We start from the raw sequence: 23,673 nt of genomic DNA, 5'->3' as shown, positions 1-23,673 counted from the left end.
GTGCATTGAAGAGAGAGCGGAGAGGACGTGGCTATGTTCTCTCAGTGGAAATCTCAATATCAGTGCTCAGTATCAGTGGTTACTTATTGCTGCTCAGTAATACTAGTAGTGTGTCTCTCCTGCTCAGTGTCAGTTCTCAGTAGTATCCTCATCAGTGCTCAGTATCACTGCTCATTGTCTTGTGCTGCATTGTGGTGCTCAGCATACTACAGTACATTACTAATAGTCCAGTGCTGCATCTTGCTGCTCAGTGTCAGTTCTAGTATCCTCATCAGTGCTCACTATCACTGCTCATTACATTGTGGTGTTCTGTATACTACAGTAACATAGTAATATAGTAACATATAGTAACATAGTTTTTGAGGTTGAATAGAGGCAAATTGCCCATCGTGTTCAACCTGTTTTAAGTTGTGATGATTCTACATACTTGCTGAATAATGTTTTATGACTAGTTAGCTACTATAACTCATGTTACCCCCGGATTAACCATGTTGATATTTTAAGTATTATAACCTTGGATAGCTTTTTCATTCAGAAATGTATCCATTCCTTTTTTAAATCCAATTACAGAGTCCGCCATTACCACCTTCCCTGGCAGGGAATTCCACATCCTGATTGCCCTAACAGTGAAGATCATAGTATCTCACCTGGCAGGTAAGTAGGAGTTGGGCTAGAGCTGTGGAGGATTGCTGCTCGGGCACCCCCTGTCAAGTGAAGGAGATCCAACTGAGGCAGCACAAGGGAACTCTCGAAAGAAGAACAAGGCTAGAGGAAGATCTGAGACAAAGAAATCTGACTTTTACCAGAGCTGACCAGAGGAAAGCACAAACGCAGTCCCCCACTACTACAAATAATGCAGTCGAGTTTCCCACATTTGGGGAAATCACAGGGGTCAGCATACCCAGAATGCAATGAATGAACCTCACCCTGGGAGAACAATCTTTATGACCATGGTATCTCCTATGCAAAATAAGTATGATTTGGGATAGGGCTGGGGAGGGCCGCTGCTCAGGCACATCTCTGTCAAGTAAAGGAGATTCAACTGAGGCAGCACAAGGGAACTCTCATCTGGGGACAACAACTGCAGGGAGAACACATATTTTCAGATGAACATGGGAGAGCAGAAGGCTGCCTAATACTGAAGCACCCCCAAACAACAAACCAAATGCAACAACTAGTGCAAGCATTCCTGGGGGAAGGCCTGCAGCAGATAGATTTGCATATGGTGATGTCATCCAAGCAGTGGGTCAAAGTTGGCTTCAACCCTCGTCTGCATATGAAAAGAGAAAAGGGGCGTGCAGGGCATGGTGGCCTTTTGCGGCACTTGGCTGACCCCTAGTTTGCATTAAACACCTCCACCCTCCTTCGGTGTGGGGCTCATGTTGGCTATGCCCCAGCCCCTGAAGCATTCAAGCTGATTTCTTGCAGCAGCTGGGCACTGTAACAGCTCCAGAGCTGCTCTGTAAGGCAAGTAAAAGGGTGTGGGCCCTGCAGCACTACCTGTAGTTCGCATTGTGCGTTGGAAGGCACAAAGTAAGCAGAAAGGAGGAGAAGTCAGGATAGTGCGCAAGGGCATAGAAGGGAGCGGCTCAAGAAAAGAGAAGTGGAAACAGACAGCAAACTAGGCTGGAGAGAGACCTGAGACAAAGATATCTGAATTATACGAGACCTGACCAGGGGAAACACAAATTATGCAGTCAAGTTTCCCACATTTGGGGAAATCGCAGGAGCAGCACACCCAGAGTGCAATGGGTGAGCCTTGCCCTTGGAGAAGCACCTTCATGATCATAGTATCTCACCTGGCAGGTAAGTAGGAGTTGGGCTAGAGCTGGGGAGGGTCGCTGCTCGGGCACCCCCCTGTCAAGTGAAGGAGATCCAACTGAGGCAGCACAAAGGAACTCTCGAAAGAAGAACAAGGCTAGAGGAAGATCTGAGACAAAGAAATCTGACTTTAACCAGAGCTGACCAGAGGAAAGCACAAACACAGTCCACCACTACCACAAATAATGCAGTCGAGTTTCCCACATTTGGGGAAATCACAGGGTTCAGCATACCCAGAGTGCAATGAATGAACCGCACCCTGGGAGAACAATCTTCATAACAATGGTATCTCCTATGCAAAATAAGTATGATTTGGGATATGGCTGCGGAGGGCCGCTGCTCAGGCACATCTCTGTCAAGTAAAGGAGATTCAACTGAGGCAGCACAAGGGAACTCTCATCTGGGGACAACAACTGCAGGGAGAACACATATTTTCAGATGAACATGGGAGGGCAGAAGGCTGCCTAATACTGAAGCACCCCCAAACAACAAACCAAATGCAACAACTAGTGCAAGCATTCCTGGGGGAAGGCCTGCAGCAGATAGATTTGCATATGGTGATGTCATCCAAGCAGTGGGTCAAAGTTGGCTTCAACCCTCGTCTGCATATGAAAAGAGAAAAGGGGCGTGCAGGGCATGGTGGCCTTTTGCAGCACTTGGCTGACCCCTAGTTTGCATTAAACACCTCCACCCTCCTTCGGTGTGGGGCTCATGTTGGCTATGCCCCAGCCCCTGAAGCATTCAAGCTGATTTCTTGCAGCAGCTGGGCACTGTAACAGCTCCAGAGCTGCTCTGTAAGGCAAGTAAAAGGGTGTGGGCCCTGCAGCACTACCTGTAGTTCGCATTGTGCGTTGGAAGGCACAAAGTAAGCAGAAAGGAGGAGAAGTCAGGATAGTGCGCAAGGGCATAGAAGGGAGCGGCTCAAGAAAAGAGAAGTGGAAACAGACAGCAAACTAGGCTGGAGAGAGACCTGAGACAAAGAGATCTGAATTATACGAGACCTGACCAGGGGAAACACAAATTATGCAGTCAAGTTTCCCACATTTGGGGAAATCGCAGGGGCAGCACACCCAGAGTGCAATGGGTGAGCCTTGCCCTGGGAGAAGCACCTTCATGATCATAGTATCTCACCTGGCAGGTAAGTAGGAGTTGGGCTAGAGCTGGGGAGGGTCGCTGCTCGGGCACCCCCCTGTCAAGTGAAGGAGATCCAACTGAGGCAGCACAAGGAAACTCTCGAAAGAAGAACAAGGCTAGAGGAAGATCTGAAACAAAGAAATCTGACTTTTACCAGAGATCAGAGGAAAACACAAACACAGTCCCCCACTGCCAACAAATAAAGCAGTCACGTTTCCCACATTTGGGGAAATCACAGGGGTCAGCATACCCAGAATGCAATGAATGAACCTCACCCTGGAAGAGTAATCTTCATGACCATGGTATCTCCTATGCAAAATAAGTATGATTTGGGATAGGGCTGGGGAGGGCCGCTGCTCATGCACATCTCTGTCAAGTAAAGGAGATTCAACTGAGGCAGCACAAGGGAACTCTCATCTGGGGACAACAACTGCAGGGAGAACACATATTTTCAGATGAACATGGGAGGGCAGAAGGCTGCCTAATACTGAAGCACCCCCAAACAACAAACCAAATGCAACAACTAGTGCAAGCATTCCTGGGGGAAGTTCTGCAGAAGACGGATTTGCATACGGTGATGTCATCCAAGCAGTGGGTCAAAGTTGGCTTCAACCCTCATCTGCATATGAAAAGAGAAAAGGGGCGTGCAGGGCATGGCGGCCTTTTGCGGTGCTTGGATGACCCCTAGTTCGCATTAAACACCCCACCCTCCTTTGGTGTGGGGCTCATGTTGGCCATGCCCCATCCCCTGAAGCATTCAAGCTGATTTATTGCAGCAGCTGGGCACTGTAACAGCTCCAGAGCAGCTCTGAACGGCAAGTAAAAGGGTGTGGGCCCTGCAGCACTACCTGTAGTTTGCATTGTGCATTGGAAGGCACAAAGTAAGCAGACGGGAGAAGTCAGGATAGTGCGCAAGGGCATAGAAGGGAGCGGCTCAAGAAAAGAGAAGTTGAAACAGACAGCAAACTAGGCTGGAGAGAGACCTGAGACAAAGAGATCTGAATTATACGAGAGCCGACCAGGGGAAACACAAATTATGCAGTCAAGTTTCACACATTTGGGGAAATCGCAGGAGCAGCACACCCAGAGTGCAATGGGTGAGCCTTGCCCTGGGAGAAGCACCTACATGATCATAGTATCTCACCTGCCAGGTAAGTAGAAGTTGGGCTAGAGCTGGGGAGGGTCGCTGCTCGGGTACCCCCCTGTCAAGTGAAGGAGATCCAACTGAGGCAGCACAAGGGAACTCTCGAAAGAAGAACAAGGCTAAAGGAAGATCTGAGACAAAGAAATCTGACTTTTACCAGAGATGACCAGAGGAAAGCACAAACACAGTCCCCCACTACCACAAATAAAGCAGTCGAGTTTCCCACATTTGGGGAAATCACAGGGGTCAGCATACCCAGAATGCAATGAATGAACCTCACCGTGGGAGAACAATCTTCATGACCATGGTATCTCCTATGCAAAATAAGTATGATTTGGGATAGGGCTGGGGAGGGCCGCTGCTCAGGCACATCTCTGTCAAGTAAAGGAGATTCAACTGAGGCAGCACAAGGGAACTCTCATCTGGGGACAACAACTGCAGGGAGAACACATATTTTCAGATGAACATGGGAGGGCAGAAGGCTGCCTAATACTGAAGCACCCCCAAACAACAAACCAAATGCATCAACTAGTGCAAGCATTCCTGGGGGAAGGCCTGCAGCAGATGGATTTGCATACGGTGATGTCATCCAAGCAGTGGGTCAAAGTTGGCTTCAACCCTCGTCTGCATATGAAAAGAGAAAAGGGGCGTGCAGGGCATGGCGGCCTTTTGCGGCGCTTGGATGACCCCTAGTTCGCATTAAACACCTCCACCCTCCTTCGGTGTGGGGCTCATGTTGGCTATGCCCCAGCCCCTGAAGCATTCAAGCTGATTTCTTGCAGCAGCTGGGCACTGTAACAGCTCCAGAGCTGCTCTGTACGGCAAGTAAAAGGGTGTGGGCCCTGCAGCACTACCTGTAGTTTGCATTGTGCATTGGAAGGCACAAAGTAAGCAGACAGGAGGAGAAGTCAGGATAGTGCACAAGGGTATAAAAGGGAGGGGCTCATGAAAAAAGAAGTGGAAACAGACAGCAAACTAGGCTGGAGAGAGACCTGAGACAAAGAGATCTGAATTATACGAGAGCCGACCAGGGGAAACACAAATTATGCAGTCAAGCTTCCCACATTTGGGGAAATCAGAGTGCAATGGGTGAGCCTTGCCCTGGGAGAAGCACCTTCATGATCATAGTATCTCACCTGGCAGGTAAGTAGGAGTTGGGCTAGAGCTGGGGAGGGTCGCTGCTCGGGCACCCCCCTGTCAAGTGAAAGAGATCCAACTGAGGCAGCACAAGGAAACTCTCGAAAGAAGAACAAGGCTAGAGGAAGATCTGAGACAAATAAATCTGACTTTTACCAGAGCTGACCAGAGGAAAGCACAAACACAGTCCCCCACTACCACAAATAATGCAGTCGAGTTTCCCACATTTGGGGAAATCACAGGGGTCAGCATACCCAGAATGCAATGAATGAACCTCACCCTGGGAGAACAATCTTCATGACCATGGTATCTCCTATGCAAAATAAGTATGATTTGGGATAGGGCTGGGGAGGGCCGCTGCTCAGGCACATCTCTGTCAAGTAAAGGAGATTCAACTGAGGCAGCACAAGGGAACTCTCATCTGGGGACAACAACTGCAGGGAGAACACATATTTTCAGATGAACATGGGAGGGCAGAAGGCTGCCTAATACTGAAGCACCCCCAAACAACAAACCAAATGCAACAACTAGTGCAAGCATTCCTGGGGGAAGGCCTGCAGCAGATGGATTTGCATACGGTGATGTCATCCAAGCAGTGGGTCAAAGTTGGCTTCAACCCTCGTCTGCATATGAAAAGAGAAAAGGGGCGTGCAGGGCATGGCGGCCTTTTGCGGTGCTTGGATGACCCCTAGTTCACATTAAACACCTCCACCCTCCTTCGGTGTGGGGCTCATGTTGGCTGTGCCCCAGCCCCTGAAGCATTCAAGCTGATTTCTTGCAGTAGCTGGGCACTGTAACAGCTCCAGAGCTGCTCTGTACGGCAAGTAAAAGGGTGTGGGCCCTACAGCACTACCTGTAGTTTGCATTGTGCATTGGAAGGCACAAAGTAAGCAGACAGGAGGAGAAGTCAGGATAGTGCACAAGGGTATAAAAGGGAGGGGCTCATGAAAAAAGAAGTGGAAACAGACAGCAAACTAGGCTGGAGAGAGACCTGAGACAAAGAGATCTGAATTATACGAGAGCCGACCAGGGGAAACACAAATTATGCAGTCAAGCTTCCCACATTTGGGGAAATCGCAGGGGCACCACACCCAGAGTGCAATGGGTGAGCCTTGCCCTGGGAGAAGATCCTTCATGATCATAGTATCTCACCTGGCAAGTAAGTAGGAGTTGGGCTAGAGCTGGGGAGGGTCGCTGCTCGGGCACCCCCCTGTCAAGTTAAAGAGATCCAACTGAGGCAGCACAAGGGAACTCTCGAAAGAAGAACAAGGCTAGAGGAAGATCTGAGACAAAGAAATCTGACTTTTACCAGAGCTGTCCAGAGGAAAGCACAAACACAGTCCCCCACTACCACAAATAATGCAGTCGAGTTTCCCACATTTGGGGAAATCACAGGGGTCAGCATACCCAGAATGCAATGAATGAACCTCACCCTGGGAGAACAATCTTCATGACCATGGTATCGCCTATGCAAAATAAGTATGATTTGGGATAGGGTTGGGGAGGGCCGCTGCTCAGGCACATCTCTGTCAAGTAAAGGAGATTCAACTGAGGCAGCACAAGGGAACTCTCATCTGGGGACAACAACTGCAGGGAGAACACATATTTTCAGATAAACATGGGAGGGCAGAAGGCTGCCTAATACTGAAGCACCCCCAAACAACAAACCAAATGCAACAACTAGTACAAGCATTCCTGGGGGAAGGCCTGCAGCAGATGGATTTGCATATAGTGATGTCATCCAAGCAGTGGGTCAAAGTTGGCTTCAACCCTCGTCTGCATATGAAAAGAGAAAAGGGGCGTGCAGGGCATGGCGGCCTTTTGCGGCGCTTGGATGACCCCTAGTTCGCATTAAACACCTCCACCCTCCTTCGGTGTGGGGCTCATGTTGGCTATGCCCCAGCCCCTGAAGCATTCAAGCTGATTTCTTGCAGCAGCTGGGCACTGTAACAGCTCCAGAGCTGCTCTGAACGGCAAGTAAAAGGGTGTGGGCCCTGCAGCACTACCTGTAGTTTGCATTATGCATTGGAAGGCACAAAGTAAGCAGACGGGAGAAGTCAGGATAGTGCGCAAGGGCATAGAAGGGAGCGGCTCAAGAAAAGAGAAGTTGAAACAGACAGCAAACTAGGCTGGAGAGAGACCTGAGACAAAGAGATCTGAATTATACGAGAGCCGACCAGGGGAAACACAAATTATGCAGTCAAGTTTCCCACATTTGGGGAAATCGCAGGAGCAGCACACCCAGAGTGCAATGGGTGAGCCTTGCCCTGGGAGAAGCACCTACATGATCATAGTATCTCACCTGCCAGGTAAGTAGAAGTTGGGCTAGAGCTGGGGAGGGTCGCTGCTCGGGTACCCCCCTGTCAAGTGAAGGAGATTCAACTGAGGCAGCACAAGGGAACTCTCGAAAGAAGAACAAGGCTAGAGGAAGATCTGAGACAAATAAATCTGACTTTTACCAGAGCTGACCAGAGGAAAGCACAAACACAGTCCCCCACTACCACAAATAATGCAGTCGAGTTTCCCACATTTGGGGAAATCACAGGGGTCAGCATACCCAGAATGCAATGAATGAACCTCACCCTGGGAGAACAATCTTCATGACCATGGTATCTCCTATGCAAAATAAGTATGATTTGGGATAGGGCTGGGGAGGGCCGCTGCTCAGGCACATCTCTGTCAAGTAAAGGAGATTCAACTGAGGCAGCACAAGGGAACTCTCATCTGGGGACAACAACTGCAGGGAGAACACATATTTTCAGATGAACATGGGAGGGCAGAAGGCTGCCTAATAATGAAGCACCCCCAAACAACAAACCAAATGCAACAACTAGTGCAAGCATTCCTGGGGGAAGGCCTGCAGCAGATGGATTTGCATACGGTGATGTCATCCAAGCAGTGGGTCAAAGTTGGCTTCAACCCTCGTCTGCATATGAAAAGAGAAAAGGGGCGTGCAGGGCATAGCGGCCTTTTGCGGCGCTTGGATGACCCCTAGTTCGCATTAAACACCTCCACCCTCCTTCGGTGTGGGGCTCATGTTGGCTATGCCCCAGCCCCTGAAGCATTCAAGCTGATTTCTTGCAGCAGCTGGACACTGTAACAGCTCCAGAGCTGCTCTGTACGGCAAGTAAAAGGGTGTGGGCCCTGCAGCACTACCTGTAGTTTGCATTGTGCATTGGAAGGCACAAAATAAGCAGACAAGAGGAGAAGTCAGGATAGTGCACAAGGGTATAAAAGGGAGGGGCTCATGAAAAAAGAAGTGGAAACAGACAGCAAACTAGGCTGGAGAGAGACCTGAGACAAAGAGATCTGAATTATACGAGAGCCGACCAGGGGAAACACAAATTATGCAGTCAAGCTTCCCACATTTGGGGAAATCGCAGGGGCACCACACCCAGAGTGCAATGGGTGAGCCTTGCCCTGGGAGAAGCACCTTCATGATCATAGTATCTCACCTGGCAGGTAAGTAGGAGTTGGGCTAGAGCTGGGGAGGGTCGCTACTCGGGCACCCCCCTGTCAAGTGAAAGAGATCCAACTTAGGCAGCACAAGGGAACTCTCGAAAGAAGAACAAGGCTAGAGGAAGATCTGAGACAAATAAATCTGACTTTTACCAGAGCTGACTAGAGGAAAGCACAAACACAGTCCCCCACTACCACAAATAATGCAGTCGAGTTTCCCACATTTGGGGAAATCACAGGGGTCAGCATACCCAGAATGCAATGAATGAACCTCACCCTGGGAGAACAATCTTCATGACCATGGTATCGCCTATGCAAAATAAGTATGATTTGGGATAGGGTTGGGGAGGGCCGCTGCTCAGGCACATCTCTGTCAAGTAAAGGAGATTCAGCTGAGGCAGCACAAGGGAACTCTCATCTGGGGACAACAACTGCAGGGAGAACACATATTTTCAGATAAAAATCTTGGTCATGCTCTGGTTTCTCTTCAGAACGAACAAATCTTTCGCCTCTTACTAAAGATTTCCGTGGAGAGGAGCAAAACCGAGTTTTATCTCAATTTTTGCATGCCCCATCTTTTTGGGGTTTCTTTTACCGGTTTAAAGATAGAATGAGTGTGCTTTAATGTAAGCTCATTTGCATAGAAATGACAGTAAATGTTTATTTATGTTCAAACAGAACTTTCTTGACCATGCTACTTGCTTTAAAGATCTGGGAGCACATGGAATACAGTACAAACCATGCTTATAGCAAGGAGAAGCCAGGTGAGAAATCTGCTTTCTTTCAAATTGGGCGCTCACTTTGATCTGAATGAGGACTGCTGGCACAGCACTCAGGCGACAGGTGGAATCTTGGTCATGCTCTGGTTTCTCTTCAGAATGAACAAATCTTTCGCCTTTTATTAAAGATTATCCGTGGAGAGGAGCAAAACTGAGTTTTATCTCAATTTTTGCATGCCCCATATTATTGGGGTTTCTTTTATCAGTTTAAAGACAGAACGAGTGTGCTTTCTTGTTAGCTTTAATGTAAGTTTATTTGCATAACAATGACAATAAATGTCTGTTTCTTTTCAAGCAGAACTTTCTTGACCATACTAATTGCTTGAAAGATCTGGGAGCACATGGAAAAGAGTACAAACCATGTTTATAGCAAGGGGAAGCCTGGTGAGAAATCTGCTTTCTTTCTTTCAAATTGGGTGCTCACTTTGAGCTGAATGAGGACTGCTGGCATGGCACTCAGGCGACAGGTGGAATCTTGGTCATGCTCTGGTTTCTCTTCAGAACGAACAAATCTTTCGCCTTTTACTAAAGATTTCCGTGGAGAGGAGCAAAACTGAGTTTTATCTCAATTTTTGCATGCCCCATATCATACCTCCCAACTGTCCCGATTTTCGCGGGACAGTCCCGTTTTTTGGGGACTGTCCCGCTGTCCCACCTGCGGGCCGCAGTGTCCCGCGGTGGGGAGGACAGTTGGGAGGCTCTGTCTGTCGCTGCCCTGCTTAGCAGAGCAGCGGTGAATAGTCGCTGTGCGCACAGCGTCTATTCACTGAAGTCAGAGGGAGAGGTGGCATGCCAGCGGCTCACAGAGCGCTGGGCATGCCCCCTCAGTGCCGAAAACGGGGGCGTGACTCGCGATCGCGGGTCCTCCCGCGAAGCCATGCCCCTTTTTACTTAGGCCACGCCCTTTTTGGGAGCGCGTGCGACTTCGCCGCGCGTGTGTCCCTCTTTGCGAGCCGACAAAGTTGGGAGGTATGCCCATATTATTGGGGTTTCTTTTATCAGTTTAAAGACAGAACGAGTGTGCTTTCTGGTTAGCTTTAATGTAAGTTTATTTGCATAACAATGACAGTAAATGTTTGTTTCTTTTCAAACAGAACTTTCTTGACCATGCTACTTGCTTGAAAGATCTGGGAGCACATGGAAAACAGTACAAACCATGCAGTATCACAAGAGCCTTTATTTGATCTTTCATGAAGATAGAGCAGAATTGAGGACACGTCAACAATTTCTGCCGAAGGTGGTTCATCTTTCCACATGGTGCCTTTGGCCACTGACACCTTCGTTGAGTCAAAGTCTCTGGCTGTGGTCAGAACTTTGAAAATTTATGTCACCAGAATGGTTCAGATTAGGAAAACAGAGGCTCTGTTTGTCCTGTATGCTCCCAACAGGATTGGGTGTCCTGCTTCCATGTAGACCATTATGCGCTGGATCTGTGGTAAGATTCAGCATGCTCATTCCATGGCAGGATTGCCGTTACTGAATTAGGTGAAGACCCATTCTACTAGAAAGGTGGGTTCATCCTGGGCAGCTGGTCGGGGAGTCTCGGCATTGCAACTTTGCCGAGCAGCTATTTAGTAAACACTTTTGCTAAGTTTTACAAGTTTGATACCTTGGCCGATGATAACTTCAAGTTGGGTCATTCGGTGCTGCAGAGTCGTACGCACTCTTCCACCCGTTCAAGAGCTTTGGTATAACCCCATGGTTCTTAATGTGACCCCAGCATCCTCTAGGTCGTATGAGAAAATAGGATTTTAATACCTACCGGTAAATCCTTTTCTCTTAGTCTGTAGAGGATGCTGGGCACCCGTCCCAGTCCATACTGTGTCTGCAGTTATTACTTGTGGTTATACACATGTTGTGTTATGGTTCTGGTCAGCTTTTTGCTGCAATTATTCATGCCGTTGGCTTGTGTTCTGTTGAATGCCACGTTCTGCGGCATGCTTAAGGTGTGAGCTGGTAAGATGCTCACCTTAGTTTAACAATAAATCCTTTCCTCGAAATGTCCGTCTCCATGGGCACAGTTCCTATAACTGGAGTCTGGAGGAGGGGCATAGAGGGAGGAGCCAGTTCACACCCTTTGATAGTCTTAAAGTGCCCATGTCTCTTGCGGATCCCGTCTATACCCCATGGTTCTTAATGTGACCCCAGCATCCTCTACGGACTAAGAGAAAAGGATGCCCTTGCGCACTATCCTGACTTCTCCTCCCGTCTGCTTACTTTGTGCCTTCCAACGCACAATGCAAACTACAGGTGGTGCTGCAGGGCCCACACCCTTTTACTTGCCTTACAGAACAGCTCTGGAGCTGTTACAGTGCCCAGCTGCTGCAAGAAATCAGCTTGAATGCTTCAGGGGATGGGGCATGGCCAACATGAGCCCCACACCAAAGGAGGGTGGGGGTGTTTAATGAGAACTAGGGGTCATCCAAGCACTGCAAAAGGCCGCCATGCCCTGCACGCCCCTTTTCTCTTTTCATATGCAGATGAGGGTTCCAGCCAACTTTGGCCCACTGCTTGAATAACATCACTGTATGCAAATCCGTCTGCTGCAGACCTTCCCCCAGGAAGGCTTGTACTAGATGTTGCATATGGTTTGATATTTGATGGTGCTTCAGTATTAGGCAGCCTTCCGCCCTCCCATGTTCATCTGAAAAGATGTGGTCTCCCTGCAGTTGTTGTCCCCAGACGAGAGTTCCCTTGTGCTTCCTCAGTTGAATCTCCTTAACTTGACGGGGGAGGGGCTGCCCGAGCAGCCACCCTCCCCAGCCCTATCCCAACTCATACTTATTTTGCATATGAGATCTCTTGATCATGAAGATTGTTCTCACAGGGTGAGGTTCATCCATTATATTTTAAAATAGGAAGGTTCAAATTACATATTTGAATTGCATCTATGTGCTGGATTCAAATGTCCCCCCCCCCCCTTCCTTTCTCAATTGTGCCCGTCAGCAGCTATTCTAAGGTTGCTGCCAATGGGTGTGACACATTAATTTCTTCTGTGGGGTACACTGGACTCCACAAGGATTCACATTGGGGTGTAGAGTAGGATCTTGATCTGAGGCACCAACCGGCTCAAAGCTTTTGACTGTTCCCAAGATGCTCAGCGCATTCTCCTCTATAACCCCGCTTCCATGAACAGGGAGCTCAGTTTGTAGTTGGTGCCTTCAGTAGCAGGCCAATTAACAGGGGCCTGCCTCAGGCAGCCTATTCTTAGCTATAAATTTTGACAAGAAAAGAAGAACTTGTTTTATGAGAATCTACAAGGGCTGCAGCAGGCTAGGTCTAATAGACATCTTTACTGCAGCTTCATCACTCCCAGCGGCGCTGTATACTCCCGTGCCCTGGTTGCTGGGTCACTGCAGCGGAGGGTCCGGTTTCATCCTAAGGTCAGTCACACACACACCACCCTTCCGGATCACGAGGCCGCTGATGAAGGGGAGCGTGGCCGTAGGGGGTGGACCGTGTGCGCACTGGCGTGGACACTGATTACTGGGCAGCCGCTCCACTAGCCACCAGGTACAGTTAAGGAGCACAGGTCTGGGGGTTTTTCTCCTATATTAACCCAATTTTGTACTGCCCGCAGCGCATTGTGATAGGTAATAGGGCCTGATTCAGGTTGGATTGCAATCACAATAAGCGATCCAACTGCAAAAATTGCTAAGAGCATACGCATGTGCCTGCATTTTCTGCGGCACCCCGCAGAGAATGCGATCGCCTCTGCCTGTCAATCGGGGCGGGGGGGGATAGGTGGGTCAGCAACACTCCATTTCCAAGTCAGGGATGGAGCGGTGCGGGGGCAAGGCTTCAAAATGGGGTCTGCAACGGAGTAGACACAGGGGGCGTGGTCACAGCGGCTGTATGACATCACATTCAGCCGCTGTGATCACAAAAATGGTGGCGGCTTCCTGCGCGCACATACAGTCGGCACCAGCAGGAGGCTACACCATTTTTTATGATCACGCTGAACTGCAGTGCGACTGCAATTACAGCATGGTCAAGAAGGGAGGCGTCATGCTGGGTGGCCATGCCCTTTCACTGTGCAGGAGCCAGCACCGCTCACACACTAGTCCCCGGGTGCAGCCCCCAACCCCCGGGACACCCGGAGCAACAAAATGTAGATTCAGGCCACCAGGCCACGCCCCTACCTATGAAACCATGCCTCCTTTTTACCATTGCGCTGCTTATCTGCGCGCACTGCATTACAATCTCCCTCGCCACCTCTCTGGGTGTCACCAGTGATAGTGACACCTCTGCCATGCTTGTAGCAGCTGGTCCTAAGATCTACGCCTCAAGCCCTGAGTGTTTGCCCTTGTGACTTGTTGATCATCATAGCGAAGCAGATGCTTACAGAAAACTGCAGGGGCTTAGATTGAAAATAAAAAAATTGATTGGTATAAGGTAGAGAGGAGCGGGTTCGGTTCTCCGAGAACCGAATTCCCCACGAACTCCACGTTGTTTACACTGGTCCGAGGCAGGCTCGGTTGTTCCCGCCTGACTCGCAAAACCTGAACAAGGGAAAATGTCATCATCCCGCTGTCGGATTCTCGCGAGATTCGGATTCCATATAAAGAGCTGCGCGTTGCCGCCATTTTTACTCGTGCATTGAAGAGAGAGCGGAATGGACGTGGCTATGTTCTCTCAGTGGAAATCTCAATATCAGTGCTCAGTATCAGTGGTTACTTATTGCTGCTCAGTAATACTAGTAGTGTGTCTCTCCTGCTCAGTGTCAGTTCTCAGTAGTATCCTCATCAGTGCTCAGTATCACTGCTCATTGTCTTGTGCTGCATTGTGGTGCTCAGCATACTACAGTACATTACTAATAGTCCAGTGCTGCATCTTGCTGCTCAGTGTCAGTTCTAGTATCCTCATCAGTGCTCACTATCACTGTTCATTGCATTTTGGTTTTCTGTATACTACAGTAACATAGTAATATAGTAACATATAGTAACATAGTTTTTGAGGTTGAATAGAGGCAAATTGCCCATCGTGTTCAACCTGTTTTAAGTTGTGATGATTCTACATACCTGCTGAATAATGTTTTATGACTAGTTAGCTACTATAACTCATGTTACCCCCGGATTAACCATGTTGATATTTTAAGTATTATAACCTTAGATAGCTTTTTCATTCAGAAATGTATCCATTCCTTTTTTAAATCCAATTACAGAGTCCGCCATTACCACCTTCCCTGGCAGGGAATTCCACATCCTGATTGCCCTAACAGTGAAGATCATAGTATCTCACCTGGCAGGTAAGTAGGAGTTGGGCTAGAGCTGTGGAGGATTGCTGCTCGGGCACCCCCTGTCAAGTGAAGGAGATCCAACTGAGGCAGCACAAGGGAACTCTCGAAAGAAGAACAAGGCTAGAGGAAGATCTGAGACAAAGAAATCTGACTTTTACCAGAGCTGACCAGAGGAAAGCACAAACACAGTCCCCCACTACCACAAATAATGCAGTCGAGTTTCCCACATTGGGGAAATCACAGGGGTCAGCATACCCAGAATGCAATGAATGAACCTCACCCTGGGAGAACAATCTTCATGACCATGGTATCTCCTATGCAAAATAAGTATGATTTGGGATAGGGCTGGGGAGGGCCGCTGCTCAGGCACATCTCTGTCAAGTAAAGGAGATTCAACTGAGGCAGCACAAGGGAACTCTCATCTGGGGACAACAACTGCAGGGAGAACACATATTTTCAGATGAAAATCTTGGTCATGCTCTGGCTTCTCTTCAGAACGAACAAATCTTTCGCCTTTTACTAAAGATTTCCGTGGAGAGGAGCAAAACTGAGTTTTACCTCAATTTTTGCATGCCCCAACTTTTTGGATTTTCTTTTATCGGTTTAAAGATAGAATGAGTGTGCTTTAATGAAAGCTCATTTGCATAGAAATTACAGTAAATGTTTGTTTCTTTTCAAACAGAACTTTCTTGACCATGCTACTTGCTTGAAAGATCTGGGAGCACATGGAATACAGTACAAACCATGCTTATAGCAAGGAGAAGCCAGGTGAGAAATCTGCTTTCTTTCAAATTGGGCGCTCACTTTGATCTGAATGAGGACTGCTGGCATGGCACTCAGGCGACAGGTGGAATCTTGGTCATGCTCTGGTTTCTCTTCAGAATGAACAAATCTTTCGCCATTTATTAAAGATTTCCGTGGAGAGGAGCAAAACTGAGTTTTATCTCAATTTTTGCATGCCCCATATTATTGGGGTTTCTTTTATCAGTTTAAGGACAGAATGAGTGTGCTTTCTTGTTGGCTTTAATGTAAGTTTATTTGTATAACAATGACAGTAAATGTCTGTTTCTTTTCAAACAGAACTTTCTTGACCATGCTACTTGCTTGAAAGATCTGGGAGCACATGGAAAAGAGTACAAACCATGCTTATAGCAAGGGGAAGCCTGGTGAGAAATCTGCTTTCTTTCTTTCAAATTGGGTGCTCACTTTGAGCTGAATGAGGACTGCTGGCATGGCACTCAGGCGACAGGTGGAATCTTGGTCATGCTCTGGTTTCTCTTCAGAACGAACAAATCTTTCGCCTTTTACTAAAGATTTCCGTGGAGAGGAGCAAAACTGAGTTTTATCTCAAATTTTGCATTCCCCATCTTATTGGGGTTTTATTTTATCTGTTTAAAGATAGAACGAGTGTGCTTTAATGTAAGCTCATTTGCATAGAAATGACAGTAAATGTTTGTTTCTTTTCAAACAGAACTTTCTTGACTATACTAATTGCTTGAAAGATCTGGGAACACATGGAAAAGAGTACAAACCATGTTTATAGCTAGGGGAAGCCTGGTGAGAAATCTGCTATCTTTCTTTCAAATTGGGTGCTCACTTTGAGCTCAATGAGAACTGCTGGCATGGCACTCAGGCGACAGGTGGAATCTTGGTCATGCTCTGGTTTCTCTTCAGAACTAACAAATATTTCGCCTTTTAATAAAGATTTCCGTGGAGAGGAGCAAAACTGAGTTTTATCTCAATTTTTGCATGCCCCATATTATTGGGGTTTCTTTTATCAGTTTAAAGACAGAACGAGTGTGCTTTCTTGTTAGCTTTAATGTAAGTTGCCATAGATGCAGTGAAACACACGTGTAGGGCACGGCGTGTCCGCGTGTATTTGACTCATGTGAAATGTTATAAAACAAAAATATATGATTATGATGTTAGCTGTTAGTCTCCACTAATAGGGAATAGAAGCTGAGCTATAAGAAAGGAATACACTAGATATGATGTCACTTAGCAGATACAATGTCTAAAGTGCATACAGATAGCTACTAATAACTCTTGATAAGAAAGTATATCAGTGTGGGTATATTTATATGATGGGATATTGGGACTAGTGAATATATATCACTCCTGCTGTCCAGATTGGCAATAACCAGACAATTATGATAAGAGTAGAGATGTCACATGGGCTGCTATAGATATTAATTTAATGCTGTATGTGTCATTTGTTACAAATGGATACATTTTCTATGAGTCAGCCTAGCAGCTGCATGTTCTAACAGAACACTATCCTCACACAGAATCTGCTAACCTTGAGATAACTAAATGACAGTGTGTAACAGTCTCTTTACTATAAGACTGTTACAAAGTAATATATATATTTGAAGTCAGTCTAGCAGCTGTGTGTTCCAGCAGTTTATAAGACAAAGAAAATCTCCTATTGTGGAATCTAGACACATGGGACTGCTGGCCTGTGTCATACTATTTCTATGTAATACCAGTAACATGTATATAACATTACATAATTGTTACAAATGGATAAATCTTTGAGTCAGCCTAGCAGCTGCATGTCCTAACAGGACACCATAAATCCTTTACAGTGTAACAAATTGATTGGTAACACTTAAAGGCTGGAGAGCAGTTATATGCCTTACTAGCATACTCAATATACCACATTATTACACCAGTTACCACGATTATTGACAGCGCATTTGATATATTATATTACCCTCACACTGAGTCTGTTTACCTTTAGATAACTAAGTGACCGAATATGTAACAGTTTCTCTATCATAAGACTGTTACAAAGTGAGATAGATATATTTGGAAGTCAGTCAAACAGCTGTGTGTTTCAGCGGTTTATAAGAAAATTCCTCATTGTGGAATCTGGACCACTAAGGGTTATTATATATATAGCACATGGAATTGCCACATCTCCCTATATGATAATTTCATTACACTGTAACATAATAAGAATTAACTCTTTAACAGTGTAAATAGAGAGTAATGAATCTCTGACACATGGAATATATTATTTCTTAGATGAATTGGATAAACCATTATGACAGACACTTTGCTTCCTAATAAGAATTGAGGTGGCTATACCTCTAAGGAAAGCATTATTGCCTACGCCTAGATCAGATTAAATAAGATCTGGCTGAATATATGAAGGAAGGTTGCTATTTATATGAGAATTGGAATTGCTATATTCCTTAAGGCAACCCCACCGATTGATATATGTTGTCAATTAAGTATATCTGAACGGCTATATCTGGACCAGATTTAATAAGATCTGGCTGATTATATGAAGGAGGGCTGCTATTTATATTGGAATTGCCATATTCCTTAAGGCAACCGCACCTGTTGGTATATCTCGCCAATTAACTATATCTAAACAGCTAAATTAAAGCTATTCATCATTTTTTTAGTTTGGATATTAATAAATATGATCTTTCCATGATGCATAGAGATTTCCCTATCAAGTGATTCCTTATCCGATATAGAAAGCTATCCCCCTGTGGTATTGAATTTAGGAATATAGTCTTAGGGGACACAGAGAAATAAGTGATCCCCATCTACCTAAGCACCCCACAAATTGGAGGTTAGCTTACCGGTTATACTCAATCACCCCCACAAATTCGCCAATAGGGATGGCTTCCCGGGAGGTAACCCCTATTGAGTGAAGGGAGTATATAGGATACGACCCAGTGGTACCTGACGACATAGATACTAACAGCTATTTAATAACATTACGCTAGAAAGTGATTATTAGCAACATATATATCTATATAAACAACCCCGCCAGGGTTGTGCCTTCAAAAATAATCACACACGGACACGCTTTTTAAACCTTTTTTTCACATCTCTTTATTCTTCTTATGCACATGTATGTTAGTTCTGTGATTTTAACCTTTATGTTTCACTGCAGTTTGGGATAATAATATTAATATTTATCCAATTTTAATACATACTTAATAAAGGTTATATTTTATGATTCATTCATTCTGTCCAGTGCGTCAACAGTGCAGATTTCTTCTTGTTTTTTCTCCCAAATTCTATAACAATGACAGTAAATGTTGTTTCTTTTCAAACAGAACTTTCTTGACCATGCTACTTGCTTGAAAGATCTGGGAGCACATGGAAAACAGTACAAACCATGCAGTATCACAAGAGCCTTTATTTGATCTTTCATGAAGATAGAGCAGAATTGAGGACACGTCAACAATTTCTGCCGAAGGTGGTTCATCTTTCCACATGGTGCCTTTGGCCACTGACACCTTCGTTGAGTCAAAGTCTCTGGCTGTGGTCAGAACTTTGAAAATTTATGTCACCAGAACGGTTCAGATTAGGAAAACAGAGGCTCTGTTTGTCCTGTATGCTCCCAACAGGATTGGGTGTCCTGCTTCCATGTAGACCATTATGCGCTGGATCTGTGGTAAGATTCAGCATGCTCATTCCATGGCAGGATTGCCGTTACTGAATTAGGTGAAGACCCATTCTACTAGAAAGGTGGGTTCATCCTGGGCAGCTGGTCGGGGAGTCTCGGCATTGCAACTTTGCCGAGCAGCTATTTAGTAAACACTTTTGCTAAGTTTTACAAGTTTGATACCTTGGCTGATGATAACCTCAAGTTGGGTCATTCGGTGCTGCAGAGTCGTACGCACTCTCCCACCCGTTCAAGAGCTTTGGTATAACCCCATGGTTCTTAATGTGACCCCAGCATCCTCTAGGTCGTATGAGAAAATAGGATTTTAATACCTACCGGTAAATCCTTTTCTCTTAGTCCGTAGAGGATGCTGGGCACCCGTCCCAGTCCATACTGTGTCTGCAGTTATTACTTGTGGTTATACACATGTTATGTTATGGTTCTGGTCAGCTTTTTGCTGCAATTGTTCATGCCGTTGGCTTGTGTTCTGTTGAATGCCACGTTCTGCGGCATGCTTAAGGTGTGAGCTGGTAAGATGCTCACCTTAGTTTAACAATAAATCCTTTCCTCGAAATGTCCGTCTCCCTGGGCACAGTTCCTATAACTGGAGTCTGGAGGAGGGGCATAGAGGGAGGAGCCAGTTCACACCCTTTGAAAGTCTTAAAGTGCCCATGTCTCTTGCGGATCCCGTCTATACCCCATGGTTCTTAATGTGACCCCAGCATCCTCTACGGACTAAGAGAAAAGGATGCCCTTGCGCACTATCCTGACTTCTCCTCCCGTCTGCTTACTTTGTGCCTTCCAACGCACAATGCGAACTACAGGTGGTGCTGCAGGGCCCACACCCTTTTACTTGCCTTACAGAACAGCTCTGGAGCTGTTACAGTGCCCAGCTGCTGCAAGAAATCAGCTTGAATGCTTCAGGGGATGGGGCATGGCCAACATGAGCCCCACACCAAAGGAGGGTGGGGGTGTTTAATGCGAACTAGGGGTCATCCAAGCACCGCAAAAGGCCGCCATGCCCTGCATGCCCCTTTTCTCTTTTCATATGCAGATGAGGGTTCCAGCCAACTTTGGCCCACATCTTGGATGACATCACCGTATGCAAATCCGTCTTCTGCAGACCTTCCCCCAGGAATGCTTGTACTAGTTGTTGCATATGGTTTGATATTTGATGGTGCTTCAATATTAGGCAGCCTTCCACCCTCCCATGTTCATCTGAACAGATGTGGTCTCCCTGCAGTTGTTGTCCCCAGACGAGAGTTCCCTTGTGCGTCCTCAGTTGAATCTCCTTAACTTGACGGGGGAGGGGCTGCCCGAGCAGCCACCCTCCCCAGCCCTATCCCAACTCATACTTATTTTGCATATGAGATCTCTTGATCATGAAGATTGTTCTCACAGGGTGAGGTTCATCCATTATATTTTAAAATAGGAAGGTACAAATTACATATTTGAATTGCATCTATGTGCTGGATTCAAATGTCCCCCCCCCCCCCCCTTCCTTTCTCAATTGTGCCCGTCAGCAGCTATTCTAAGGTTGCTGCCAATGGGTGTGACACATTAATTTCTTCTGTGGGGTACACTGGACTCCACAAGGATTCACATTGGGGTGTAGAGTAGGATCTTGATCTGAGGCACCAACCGGCTCAAAGCTTTTGACTGTTCCCAAGATGCTCAGCGCATCCTCCTCTATAACCCCGCTTCCATGAACAGGGAGCTCAGTTTGTAGTTGGTGCCTTCAGTAGCAGGCCACTTAACAGGGGCCTGCCTCAGGCAGCCTATTCTTAGCTATTAATTTTGACAAGAAAAGAAGAACTTGTTTTATGAGAATCTACAAGGGCTGCAGCAGGCTAGGTCTAATAGACATCTTTACTGCAGCTTCATCACTCCCAGCGGCGCTGTATACTCCCGTGCCCTGGTTGCTGGGTCACTGCAGCGGAGGCTCCAGTTTCTTCCTAAGGTCAGTCACACACACACCGCCCTTCCGGATCACGAGGCCGCTGATGAAGGGGAGCGTGGCCGTAGGGGGTGGACCGTGTGCGCACTGGCGTGGACACTGATTACTGGGCAGCCGCTCCACTAGCCACCAGGTACAGTTAAGGAGCACAGGTCTGGGAGTTTTACTCCTATATTAACCCAATTTTGTACTGCCCGCAGCGCATTGTGATAGGTAATAGGGCCTGATTCAGGTTGGAATGCAATCACAATAAGCGATCCAACTGCAAAAATTGCTAACAGCATACGCATGTGCCTGCATTTTCTGCGGCACCCCGCAGAGAATGCGATCGCCTCTGCCTGTCAATCGGGGCGGGGGGGGGGGAGAGGGGGGTCAGCAACACTCCATTTCCAAGTCAGGGATGGAGCGGTGCGGGGGCAAGGCTTCAAAATGGGGTCTGCAACGGAGGAGACACAGGGGGCGTGGTCACAGCGGCTGTATGACATCACATTCAGCCGCTGTGATCACAAAAATGGTGGCGGCTTCCTGCGCGCACATACAGTCTGCACCAGCAGGAGGCTACACCATTTTTTATGATCACGCTGAACTGCAGTGCGACTGCAATTACAGCATGGTCAAGAATGGAGGCGTCATGCTGGGTGGCCATGCCCTGTCACTGTGCAGGAGCCAGCACCGCACACACACTAGTCCCCGGGTGCAGCCCCCAACCCCCGGGACACCCGGAGCAACAAAATGTAGATTCAGGCCACCAGGCCACGCCCCTACCTATGAAACCATGCCTCCTTTTTACCATTGCGCTGCTTATCTGCGCGCACTGCATTACAATCTCCTTCGCCACCTCTCTGGGTGTCACCAGTGATAGTGACACCTCTGCCATGCTTGTAGCAGCTGGTCCTAAGATCTACGCCTCAAGCCCTGAGTGTTTGCCCTTGTGACTTGTTGATCATCATAGCGAAGCAGATGCTTACAGAAAACTGCAGGGGCTTAGATTGAAAATAAAAAAATTGATGGGTATAAGGTAGAGAGGAGCGGGTTCGGTTCTCCGAGAACCGAATTCCTGACGAACTCCACGTGGTTTACACTGGTCCGAGGCAGGCTCGGTTGTTCCCGCCTGACTCGGAAAACCTGAACAAGGGAAAATGTCATCATCCCGCTGTCGGATTCTCTCGAGATTCGGATTCCATATAAAGAGCTGCGCGTTGCCGCCATTTTTACTCGTGCATTGAAGAGAGAGCGGAGAGGACGTGGCTATGTTCTCTCAGTGGAAATCTCAATATCAGTGCTCAGTATCAGTGGTTACTTATTGCTGCTCAGTAATACTAGTAGTGTGTCTCTCCTGCTCAGTGTCAGTTCTCAGTAGTATCCTCATCAGTGCTCAGTATCACTGCTCATTGTCTTGTGCTGCATTGTGGTGCTCAGCATACTACAGTACATTACTAATAGTCCAGTGCTGCATCTTGCTGCTCAGTGTCAGTTCTAGTATCCTCATCAGTGCTCACTATCACTGCTCATTACATTGTGGTGTTCTGTATACTACAGTAACATAGTAATATAGTAACATATAGTAACATAGTTTTTGAGGTTGAATAGAGGCAAATTGCCCATCGTGTTCAACCTGTTTTAAGTTGTGATGATTCTACATACTTGCTGAATAATGTTTTATGACTAGTTAGCTACTATAACTCATGTTACCCCCGGATTAACCATGTTGATATTTTAAGTATTATAACCTTAGATAGCTTTTTCATTCAGAAATGTATCCATTCCTTTTTTAAATCCAATTACAGAGTCCGCCATTACCACCTTCCCTGGCAGGGAATTCCACATCCTGATTGCCCTAACAGTGAAGATCATAGTATCTCACCTGGCAGGTAAGTAGGAGTTGGGCTAGAGCTGTGGAGGATTGCTGCTCGGGCACCCCCTGTCAAGTGAAGGAGATCCAACTGAGGCAGCACAAGGGAACTCTCGAAAGAAGAACAAGGCTAGAGGAAGATCTGAGACAAAGAAATCTGACTTTTACCAGAGCTGACCAGAGGAAAGCACAAACACAGTCCCCCACTACCACAAATAATGCAGTCGAGTTTCCCACATTGGGGAAATCACAGGGGTCAGCATACCCAGAATGCAATGAATGAACCTCACCCTGGGAGAACAATCTTCATGACCATGGTATCTCCTATGCAAAATAAGTATGATTTGGGATAGGGCTGGGGAGGGCCGCTGCTCAGGCACATCTCTGTCAAGTAAAGGAGATTCAACTGAGGCAGCACAAGGGAACTCTCATCTGGGGACAACAACTGCAGGGAGAACACATATTTTCAGATGAAAATCTTGGTCATGCTCTGGCTTCTCTTCAGAACGAACAAATCTTTCGCCTTTTACTAAAGATTTCCGTGGAGAGGAGCAAAACTGAGTTTTACCTCAATTTTTGCATGCCCCATCTTTTTGGATTTTCTTTTATCGGTTTAAAGATAGAATGAGTGTGCTTTAATGAAAGCTCATATGCATAGAAATTACAGTAAATGTTTGTTTCTTTTCAAACAGAACTTTCTTGACCATGCTACTTGCTTGAAAGATCTGGGAGCACAT

General features: G+C 46.8%; 24 non-coding genes across 24 annotated transcripts; 8 read left to right on the top strand and 16 right to left on the bottom strand.

Moving 5' to 3' along the window:
* Positions 1-813: 813 nt before the first annotated feature.
* LOC135044828 (U1 spliceosomal RNA) lies at positions 814-977 on the bottom strand. The gene has a single exon (XR_010237366.1). It is a non-coding gene; the product is annotated as a U1 spliceosomal RNA (small nuclear RNA).
* Positions 978-1,651: 674 nt separating this feature from the next.
* LOC135044428 (U1 spliceosomal RNA) lies at positions 1,652-1,814 on the bottom strand. The gene has a single exon (XR_010237028.1). It is a non-coding gene; the product is annotated as a U1 spliceosomal RNA (small nuclear RNA).
* Positions 1,815-1,966: 152 nt separating this feature from the next.
* LOC135045052 (U1 spliceosomal RNA) lies at positions 1,967-2,130 on the bottom strand. Its single transcript, XR_010237586.1, has one exon. It is a non-coding gene; the product is annotated as a U1 spliceosomal RNA (small nuclear RNA).
* Positions 2,131-2,804: 674 nt separating this feature from the next.
* Positions 2,805-2,967, bottom strand: LOC135045198 (U1 spliceosomal RNA). The gene has a single exon (XR_010237726.1). It is a non-coding gene; the product is annotated as a U1 spliceosomal RNA (small nuclear RNA).
* A 149-nt stretch (positions 2,968-3,116) lies between these two features.
* On the bottom strand, positions 3,117-3,281 carry LOC135044513 (U1 spliceosomal RNA). Its single transcript, XR_010237096.1, has one exon. It is a non-coding gene; the product is annotated as a U1 spliceosomal RNA (small nuclear RNA).
* Positions 3,282-3,951: 670 nt separating this feature from the next.
* LOC135045258 (U1 spliceosomal RNA) lies at positions 3,952-4,114 on the bottom strand. The gene has a single exon (XR_010237781.1). It is a non-coding gene; the product is annotated as a U1 spliceosomal RNA (small nuclear RNA).
* Positions 4,115-4,266: 152 nt separating this feature from the next.
* Positions 4,267-4,430, bottom strand: LOC135045012 (U1 spliceosomal RNA). Its single transcript, XR_010237548.1, has one exon. It is a non-coding gene; the product is annotated as a U1 spliceosomal RNA (small nuclear RNA).
* A 972-nt stretch (positions 4,431-5,402) lies between these two features.
* Positions 5,403-5,566, bottom strand: LOC135045191 (U1 spliceosomal RNA). The gene has a single exon (XR_010237719.1). It is a non-coding gene; the product is annotated as a U1 spliceosomal RNA (small nuclear RNA).
* A 674-nt stretch (positions 5,567-6,240) lies between these two features.
* LOC135044583 (U1 spliceosomal RNA) lies at positions 6,241-6,403 on the bottom strand. Its single transcript, XR_010237138.1, has one exon. It is a non-coding gene; the product is annotated as a U1 spliceosomal RNA (small nuclear RNA).
* A 152-nt stretch (positions 6,404-6,555) lies between these two features.
* LOC135044919 (U1 spliceosomal RNA) lies at positions 6,556-6,719 on the bottom strand. Its single transcript, XR_010237455.1, has one exon. It is a non-coding gene; the product is annotated as a U1 spliceosomal RNA (small nuclear RNA).
* A 671-nt stretch (positions 6,720-7,390) lies between these two features.
* Positions 7,391-7,553, bottom strand: LOC135045127 (U1 spliceosomal RNA). Its single transcript, XR_010237660.1, has one exon. It is a non-coding gene; the product is annotated as a U1 spliceosomal RNA (small nuclear RNA).
* Positions 7,554-7,705: 152 nt separating this feature from the next.
* LOC135045180 (U1 spliceosomal RNA) lies at positions 7,706-7,869 on the bottom strand. Its single transcript, XR_010237708.1, has one exon. It is a non-coding gene; the product is annotated as a U1 spliceosomal RNA (small nuclear RNA).
* Positions 7,870-8,543: 674 nt separating this feature from the next.
* LOC135044504 (U1 spliceosomal RNA) lies at positions 8,544-8,706 on the bottom strand. Its single transcript, XR_010237087.1, has one exon. It is a non-coding gene; the product is annotated as a U1 spliceosomal RNA (small nuclear RNA).
* A 152-nt stretch (positions 8,707-8,858) lies between these two features.
* LOC135044904 (U1 spliceosomal RNA) lies at positions 8,859-9,022 on the bottom strand. Its single transcript, XR_010237440.1, has one exon. It is a non-coding gene; the product is annotated as a U1 spliceosomal RNA (small nuclear RNA).
* A 144-nt stretch (positions 9,023-9,166) lies between these two features.
* Positions 9,167-9,282, top strand: LOC135044704 (U5 spliceosomal RNA). The gene has a single exon (XR_010237245.1). It is a non-coding gene; the product is annotated as a U5 spliceosomal RNA (small nuclear RNA).
* Positions 9,283-9,552: 270 nt separating this feature from the next.
* Positions 9,553-9,669, top strand: LOC135044813 (U5 spliceosomal RNA). Its single transcript, XR_010237352.1, has one exon. It is a non-coding gene; the product is annotated as a U5 spliceosomal RNA (small nuclear RNA).
* Positions 9,670-9,955: 286 nt separating this feature from the next.
* LOC135044806 (U5 spliceosomal RNA) lies at positions 9,956-10,068 on the top strand. The gene has a single exon (XR_010237345.1). It is a non-coding gene; the product is annotated as a U5 spliceosomal RNA (small nuclear RNA).
* Positions 10,069-14,881: 4,813 nt separating this feature from the next.
* Positions 14,882-15,044, bottom strand: LOC135044701 (U1 spliceosomal RNA). Its single transcript, XR_010237242.1, has one exon. It is a non-coding gene; the product is annotated as a U1 spliceosomal RNA (small nuclear RNA).
* Positions 15,045-15,188: 144 nt separating this feature from the next.
* Positions 15,189-15,304, top strand: LOC135044725 (U5 spliceosomal RNA). Its single transcript, XR_010237266.1, has one exon. It is a non-coding gene; the product is annotated as a U5 spliceosomal RNA (small nuclear RNA).
* Positions 15,305-15,574: 270 nt separating this feature from the next.
* On the top strand, positions 15,575-15,690 carry LOC135044764 (U5 spliceosomal RNA). The gene has a single exon (XR_010237304.1). It is a non-coding gene; the product is annotated as a U5 spliceosomal RNA (small nuclear RNA).
* Positions 15,691-15,976: 286 nt separating this feature from the next.
* On the top strand, positions 15,977-16,092 carry LOC135044670 (U5 spliceosomal RNA). Its single transcript, XR_010237211.1, has one exon. It is a non-coding gene; the product is annotated as a U5 spliceosomal RNA (small nuclear RNA).
* Positions 16,093-16,367: 275 nt separating this feature from the next.
* On the top strand, positions 16,368-16,483 carry LOC135044797 (U5 spliceosomal RNA). Its single transcript, XR_010237336.1, has one exon. It is a non-coding gene; the product is annotated as a U5 spliceosomal RNA (small nuclear RNA).
* A 6,631-nt stretch (positions 16,484-23,114) lies between these two features.
* On the bottom strand, positions 23,115-23,277 carry LOC135044690 (U1 spliceosomal RNA). Its single transcript, XR_010237231.1, has one exon. It is a non-coding gene; the product is annotated as a U1 spliceosomal RNA (small nuclear RNA).
* Positions 23,278-23,421: 144 nt separating this feature from the next.
* On the top strand, positions 23,422-23,537 carry LOC135044695 (U5 spliceosomal RNA). The gene has a single exon (XR_010237236.1). It is a non-coding gene; the product is annotated as a U5 spliceosomal RNA (small nuclear RNA).
* The last annotated feature ends 136 nt before the right edge of the window (positions 23,538-23,673 follow it).

The sequence above is a fragment of the Pseudophryne corroboree genome, unplaced genomic scaffold (assembly GCF_028390025.1).
Source record: "Pseudophryne corroboree isolate aPseCor3 unplaced genomic scaffold, aPseCor3.hap2 scaffold_90, whole genome shotgun sequence".
NCBI lineage: Eukaryota > Metazoa > Chordata > Amphibia > Anura > Myobatrachidae > Pseudophryne > Pseudophryne corroboree.
Note: the sequence above shows the minus strand (reverse complement) of the source record. Positions and strands in the feature narration are given on the sequence as shown.